Below are 8,413 nucleotides of genomic sequence, written 5' to 3'. Positions count from 1 at the left end.
CGCCATAACCGGGTGAGGGGGGGCGTAACTGCTGTGAGGTCCGCGGACCTACCGCTGCCCCTCACAGAGCACTGCCCCTTCTCCCGCAGTGCCTAGCCCCGCTGCAGCTCCTGGATCCCCGCCATACCCTGCAGCCTCCAAACCCACCGGCCTAAAGCCCCCAGGCCCCCCTCACACGCCCCTTGTAGTCCCCAGCCCCCACTCCTTACGCGCCAGGCCCCATACACACCCCTCAGCACCCAGCTCCACCACACGCTCCCTCAGCCTCCTGACTGTCTGCCGTACACACCCGGCAGCCCCCAGACCCCCGTGCCAGGTAGCACTCAGATCCCAGACACATACGCACGGCAACACCCAGCAATACGTAACTACAGCCCCCCGCACACGCACACAGCTATACCTAGACACCAAGCTCCACCGATGCTGCCAACCAGCAACACGCAAGAAAAGACCTCCTGCCTCTCAGCTACAGGTTCCCCAACAGACCTAGTCAACCACAGGCTCACCCACGCAGTTATAGGTTCTTCCATACACGGGTGTTAAATTTACTGCAGTTTTCTCTGTTGTTCAAGGCCTTTCTTACCTTTCTTATCTCCATGTCATCCTAGTCTCGCACTCATAGGGGAGTTATGGTCTCAAAAATAAATTTTAAAGCAAGATATAGTTCTGTGACACAAGATAAAAAGAAAAGAAGTAGTTGTGGCACCTTAGAGACTAAGAAATTTATTTGAGCATAAGCTTTTGTGAGCTACAGCTCACTTCATCAGATGCTGTAGCTCACGAAAGCTTATGCTGAAATAAATTGGTTAGTCTCTAAGGTGCCACAAGTACTCCTTTTCTTTTTGCGAATACAGACTAACACGGCTGCTATGCTGAAACCTGTCAAGATAAAAAGACTTTCCACAAATAATCTTTCAAATTACTCACACGTTCTTGTCAACTTGTAAACTTCTTGTAATGGGCCACTCTCTTACCACTTCAAAAGTTATTTTTCCTTTCTTGGTATCCTGTTAATTGATTTATCTCGTTAGACTGACCTCACACTTGGTAAATCAACCCCCATCCTTTTATGTATTTATACCTGCTCCTGTATTTTCACTCCATGCATCTGATGAAGTGGGTTCTAGCCCACGAAAGCTTATGCCCAAATCAATTTGTTAGTCTCTAAGGTGCCACAAGGACTCCTCATTATTTTTGGTGATACAGACTAACACGGTTACCACTCTGAAACCTTCAACTGTGTGTTTATGCTTTCTACAGGTGAATTTATTATCAGGAACCTTTACCAAAAGAGCACATTATAAGTAGGCTTGAAAGGATTAGACTCTTATTGTTAAATGTTGATTTCCCTGTACACACAAACTGATTAAAAATATTTCCATCATTGATAATCAAAATTTACAGATAAGCAAAGTACAAAAAATGCTGCTTGAGAACTTATTAGAGTTTGATTTAAGGACATTTACTTTGTATATTTTGACATAAGGTTGACAGCTTGTATTTTAATGGTTATAAAGCTTTAACTTTTTGAATCTCAAGGTCTACTGTCATTAAATAATTTTCTGATTCCCCTATAGCTGCTTACAGCTGTGAAAATTTAAATAAATAAAAATTGAAAAAGAAATGTTTAAAACCTACAATTTTGTGCAACTGTGAAAATTTAAGTAGATAAAGAAAAAATTCTTAAAAATAAAAATTGATAATATCTGTCAGTTACATAAAAAATCAAGTTCTGACAAACATAATTTAAGGGAATATTGCAGAAAGCAAATTTTGTCCTCCTCCAAACAAGAAACAGAAACACAACATGCAATTTGTGCGTCCATAACTTGAATTCTGAATACTGTATCAAAATCTTGCAACTGTTTTTGAGCAAGCTGTGGGTCAGGGTTATTGACAGAAATGATTTGACTTCAAATTACAAATAAATTCAAGAAAATGCTAATCTTTTGCAGTCAACTCATGAAAAAGGATCAAAATTTGTTGAATAAGGTCCCAATCCAGTAAATGTTTATACACCTTCTTAACTTTATGCATGTGAGTAGCTCTGTTGACTTAATTGACTTCAATGACACTACTCCTACTTAAAGTTGGGCATGTATTTGCAGAATTGTTTGCCCTCTGTCATGTGCTGATGGAAGAGAGTCCAACCTGAATGCATTGCTGGGCCTGCGAAACAGCATGTTTAAGCATGAATGTATAACATATTGGTCTTGCCAATGTATATAGACCCAAATTGTGTATTAAAAAAAAAAAAAAAGTCTAGGACTTTTTTTTTAACCTAGTTACAACAATTTGGTTTCCACCCAGTTAGTCAGGTATTAAGCAACCAAACTTAATGGGATCAGTTTCACAGGTTAGATGAGTGCTGTCACACAGTACACAAATGAAATCCTAATCCTTAGAGGAAGAGGCTATAACACACAGAGAAAAACCTTTGTGAACTAAACTATGTTTTTAACCGGGTGTTAGCATAGATTTGTCCTTGCATATAGGCAGGACCAAACTGTCAACCCAGTCCCTTATAAATAACTATATGTTTAGCATGGGTTCTTCTCTCTGGGGATACTCTACGATTTGCTAAGTGTTTTTTCAACAGGAGAAACATACTGTTTTATTCATCATAGTTTGAAATCTCCTTTTCAGTCTGATCCAGCAGCAGCTTGAAAGCAGCCAGCTACACCAACTGTGTGTCTTAACTGTCAGCAGCTGGACCCTGGCTGAAATGAAATCAAGATAATTTGAGACATATCTTGGTGCAAGTAATTATTACATCTAAGAGCTTTCATCTTGTGAATAGACATGGCAGTTTTAGAACCATACAGGTTTTTTAATTACTACTCATTTGAAAAATCCATATGGTACTAAAAGTGCCATCTCAAGAAACTTTTGGTTAATTGACTCAGGGAATTCTGAGACAAATAACCCCTATTTAGCACACATTTCCAACAGTCAAAATTAAATCTTCTCAAGCATGACAAACCTGCAGCAAATTGTAACAAAGAGTAAAATACAGTGGCATTCTCAAGAATTTTAGCATTTTGGAAAATGGTGGGAATGGGATAAATAAATTAGTTCAGACAACGAACTGTAGCGCCTGCATATTAATAATTACTTAACACGGTCCAGCATAAGGAAGGATTAGAGGACCTGATCACTTCAGAGGGATGGGATTACAGAAGGAGATATCTGACCACTTGAGGGGGATCGGATTGCACTTGTGGTTTATCAATGAGATGGAAGAGGAGGGTAGGGGGAGGGGATTACTGAAAAGATGAAGTTAGTATTCAAATCATCCAGAGACAGCCTTAGTAACTGAGAAGTAATTAGTTATTAAAACATATACCTTTATCTGTAATAATGATGTGCTATTCAATGGTAACTGGGAATCATTATTCTAACTTAATAGATCTATTAATTATGGACTATGAACAACATATCTATTTAACGTATTTTTAAGCATCTTCATTTTCAGTTTAAACTGATTTTTACCGAAAAAATCCCAGATTTTACAAAAAGTATTATCTGGGGTTTTTTTTTTTCCAATTTTCACCCTACTTTTGTATCTTTCAAATATGTAAAAGATAACTTGTTTTGTTAGGAAAATACAATACATTTCATAAGATATACGTATTATGATAATACATTAGTCTGTATATGCAAAGCTGCATGTTGAAGTAAGGCTATGTATTGGTCTAGAAGATATATATATGCAAACAGGCACGAATTTACTGATGAGTCTCACACCGACCATGCACACATTTCAAGTCGTTAGCAGATAATGGTTTAAAGATCTAAACAAAAATGGGAAGAAAACAAAAATCCATATCAGAATACATTTCAGAACAGAAACAAATACTGTATTCAAAAGATTTTAAAAAAACAAAAACGGGAGAAAAGGATGAAGTTGGGTGTATGCACTGCAAATGTAGCATCGAAGTTACAGGCTAATAGTTCTAAGTATACAATAGTAAATTGTTTATTCAAATGAAAAGTTTTACTTGGGGATTAGAGATAAGTTTAAGAAAACAATATATTAGTGGCATTTTGTTTTGAGTTCTGTTTTAGTTCTTCAGCAAACCACACTGAATTCCGTTCATCAAAGCATTAATCTACTGAATACTTTTCCCCCCTGTCCTTCCGTCCACCAAAATAAACCCCGATATTTACCCAGAACAATTATTATTACTAGTTTTTGTACCGATTTTCACCTGTTTTTGTTGTAGTAATAAACACTGAGAAATTCCTGAGAAAAATTAAATTAAAATAAAAACCGAAAACAAAGGGCCGTAGGTATTTTTAGGGTGGTTATCACTGTGCTATCTAAACTCCATATGATAACTCTAGGTATCTTAAACCAACTCTAAATGAGTTTCATTCTTCCATCTATTCATATTCCAGAACATTTTTCTCAGTGTTCTTTTTAATCTTGTCTTTCCTCTTCCTCCTCTTTCTCTTACCCTCCGTCTTGAATAGTGGTCATAGCAGGGGCTGGTGTTACTGAAGAAGGGCCCGGGAAAAAAGATTGGTCTTGCATTTAGATTATAAACAAAGTAAGGTCTTCTAATAATGAGCTGCATAGCTTGCTGAGGAGACTCTATCCTCTGCCCTGATGAGGAGACTCTATCCTCTGCCCTGACAGTCTTACCTCATGTCTTTCTAGCAGCAGCATCCTTATTGGAGTATAGTTGTCTTGGTGTGTTGTTTCTGAGGTGCCACTAAAATTAAAGGTACTGTAGATTAGGATTTTGAATTCAAGAGAGCCAGTGGGGTGCATGATGTTTTGCTAGTTTTTGTCACTCACTTGGTGACCTGTTGTATGCTGGGCGAATTTCAGTTTTCTTGTGGCATTTACCTTCATACGCATGTAGAATGAGTTGTTGTAGACTGTTTATTCTGGATGTGACAAAAAGGCAGATCACAGAGGCAAAGTCTTCACTTAAAAGAAAAAGACAGTTTCCTGACTGCCTGAAGATGGAAAAGGTATTTCTCATTAATATTGCAATCTGTATGTACAGGAAAGGAGCCATCAACATTTTTTGGCTGCTTAATAAACTTTGTCTTCTGTGGTCAGACCTACAAAGACCTAGCCCCAAGACCTACAATGAGTTTCCCATGTGGACCACCCCTGGGCACAGGGGTCACCACTTATAATGTGGCCTTAAACTTGGGATCATTGGACAAATCCAAAGCTCCATCTATCAATGGGTATCTTCCACAAGGGAGTATAGTAAGACTTGCGCTTCATTTATGGTCTTTTTAAATTCTGCTAAGATGCATCTTAATGCACTTCTGCGTGGAATGGTTTGTTCATGCATCATGGGCTTTCAAAGTAGTTACTATCCAGGTACCAAATGAGTTAATTCCTTTCTGTCATATCATAACTTTGAAATGTCATGGCAAAGGAATTCTAGCAACCATATAGTTACGCAATGACACAAATGGTGCTTCTCTGGTTTGTGTGTCATTAAAAAGTGTGTTTGAAGGGAAAAAGGGCAAGAAAAAATAGATTTGAAAAAATGGATTTCCACACAGGCTATAATGTATGGGTTCCAAAACAACATTTTTTAAATGTTATCCAGGTAATAGGAGTTGCCTTCTTTCAGCTTGACACAAACGCACATTGTCCTTTAAAATTTCCTATCTTGTATTAAAAACATTTGATTGTGTGCATGGCTCAATATGCTTTTTCTCCCCCACACAATAGCGAGTTTTAAAATGGTAACAGGCTTGTAGAAGCCATGGGCACTGAGACAGCATTCTGAAAGCAGACTGTAGGGTCTCTCTCTCCTCATTTCTTCTTATATGGCAATATTTTTCCCACAATGGCTTATCCAGTTTTAGTCCCCTTGAGAAAGAAGTCCTTCTTTCTAGAAGCAGTTCTTGTTGGTTTCTTACCTGTGCCATTATCCTTTCTTTAAATTCATACCAGCATTGTTTATTACTCCATTTCTTACTGGAAAGGGGGGCTTTCCCCTTAGCTATACCAAAAGATACATTATTTTAGCTTCTATGAAAATGATACATAATAGATATATGTTCATTATTATTATTTAACATTTATATTGTGATAGCTCCTAAAGGCCATAGTGAGGTTGGGCCTTTGTGCGAGGTGCTGCACGACCATGTAATAAATGATAGTCCCTGCCCAAAAAAGCCTAGTTCTACCTAAGCTTTTACTTGAATAATTACATTCTGCTTACCCAAATTTCCCCTACATTTTTAACAGGGTATAGTATCCTCCAGGTCCTGTCTTACACTCCAATTCTGCAGGCTGTTCCATATGGGTGGAATTCTATTGACTTCAGTGGAGCTCTAGGTAGAAACCTCTTACTGATGTAAATCCAATGAAGTCAGTGAAATTACACCAAGCATAAATTTGGCTCACCAGATACATCTCTGACACACCTCCTTCAACAACTGATTATTGCCTATGCGCTGAGGTCATTTAAGAGCAATTTTACTGTATTCTGAGAGTCTTGAATGAGTGGTGCTATACAAGTCCAAAGTATTATTATTAATGAAATTATGCTACGTCATGTGGACAGCTGCTCCCTAGCATGACATAAGCTGTAATTTTTCATGGTCTGGTAATTATCCAGGATTATCCTTTTTGGCAGTAATTTAGACTGATATGTTAGTTTAACTAAAACTAGAAAACTGACTCTAAAGCTGATAAAGCTTTAGGAGAATGTTAGCATTGCTACCCCTAGGACATTTTACCACACCACGCAGCTACACATGACAGTTTTCACAATGGTGAACTAGTGTTTCACCCCATCGCTGTGACTGCACTCACTCTAAGAACAAGGCTAAGCATCATGTCATCCACCAACGTTCCATTCTGCACAGTTGCAGTCCCACTGCAGGTGCAAGCATAAATAATTAATTTCATTATGCAGTTCTCCCAGGGCAATCCTTCAGTGCGCCTGTTCACCCTTCAGTGACAGCTCTGGCTCTGGTCAAGTTACTCACGCCCAGATCCTCTAAGATATTTAGGCACCTAGCCCTAGCTAATTTAAATGGGAATAGGTACCTAAATATCTGTGGCAGGTTTCAGAGTAGGAGCCGTGTTAGTCTGTATCCACAAAAAGAACAGGAGTGCTTGTGGCACCTTAGAGACTAACAAATTTATTTGAGCATAAGCTTTTGTGAGCTACAGCTCACATCATCAGATGCATAGAATGGAACATATAGTAAGAAGATATCTATACATACAGAGAACATGAGAAGGTGGAAGTTGCCACACCAACTCTAAGAGGCTAATTAATTAAGATGAGCTATTACCACTACAAAAGTTTTTTTTCTGCTGCTGATAATAGCTCATCTTAATTAATTAGCCTCTAAATTAGCACTTCTAATTATGATTCTTTTTGTAATAATGTAGCACCTTTTCTTTTAAGGATCTCAGAGGACTTTCATACATTTTAATTAAGCTTCACAAACCCCCTGTAAGATAGGTAGCTATTGGACACATTTCACAGATGGGCAAACTGAAACACAGAGAAGAAGCTTCTCAAGGTCACATTGCAAGACAATGGGAGAGCTAGCACTAGAAGTCCTGACATTCTGGCCTCTCTACTAATTACCATGGAACACTTCCTGCTTGAGTATTGCTCTGCTGATAGGCTAATTCCTCAGAATGTTTCCTACTGATGTTCTCATCTGAATTTTTAGTAAAGTATAGATGTGTTTTTGATTTGGCAGAAAAGCCAGTCTAGAATAAAACTGACCACCATATGATTTTCCAAAGGCGTAGGCTCCCAGGGGCCGAGACTCACAGTCCCATATTATTACAAGTATATGCCTTTACATTGGCCCTCATCATTGAACAGTTAGTGGGCAGCACAGTCTATCTCAGATTTAGTTAACAGAGAATGAGACTTTCCTCTTCACTATCCATGACCTGCTAAGGCAAATGAAGTAGTTGGTAGTTCTTCAAGTAGATGCAGACTTGTATTTCACTTAGGTGTGTGCGCGCCCAGCATGCCGGAGCCAGGGATTTTGCTTAGCAGTACCCATAGAGGGGCAGTACTCATGCCTTGTGGCTGTGGCCCATCTCCTGGCTATATGAGGTAGCGCCACCCCAAGCCTCCTCAGTTCCTTCTCACCACCCGGGGCTGGAGCCAGAGCTCTGTGTGGTTGTAGCCTCATAACCTCGCAAATAGACTTATCGCATATAGTTAGTGGTTGTTAGTAATTAGTGTTCGTTAGTTGTCTGCTTCTCTAGTGATGCCCTCACCAGGGTTTAAACGTTGTCCTTCAGGTGGAGAAGCAATCCCCACATGTGGTGTGCTTACTCTGTCTCGGCAAGGCTCACCTCAAGGAGTGTTGCATGATCTCTAGATTATTCAAGAAAAGAACTCAGGTGACTCATTTCGCCTCCAGCAGCACCTGCTCGAACAGGCCATGT

Source organism: Lepidochelys olivacea (genome assembly GCF_965140295.1).
Source record: "Lepidochelys olivacea isolate rLepOli2 genome assembly, chromosome: 1".
NCBI lineage: Eukaryota > Metazoa > Chordata > Testudines > Cheloniidae > Lepidochelys > Lepidochelys olivacea.
The sequence above is the reverse complement of the archived record's forward strand: the minus strand, read 5'-3'. Positions refer to the sequence as shown.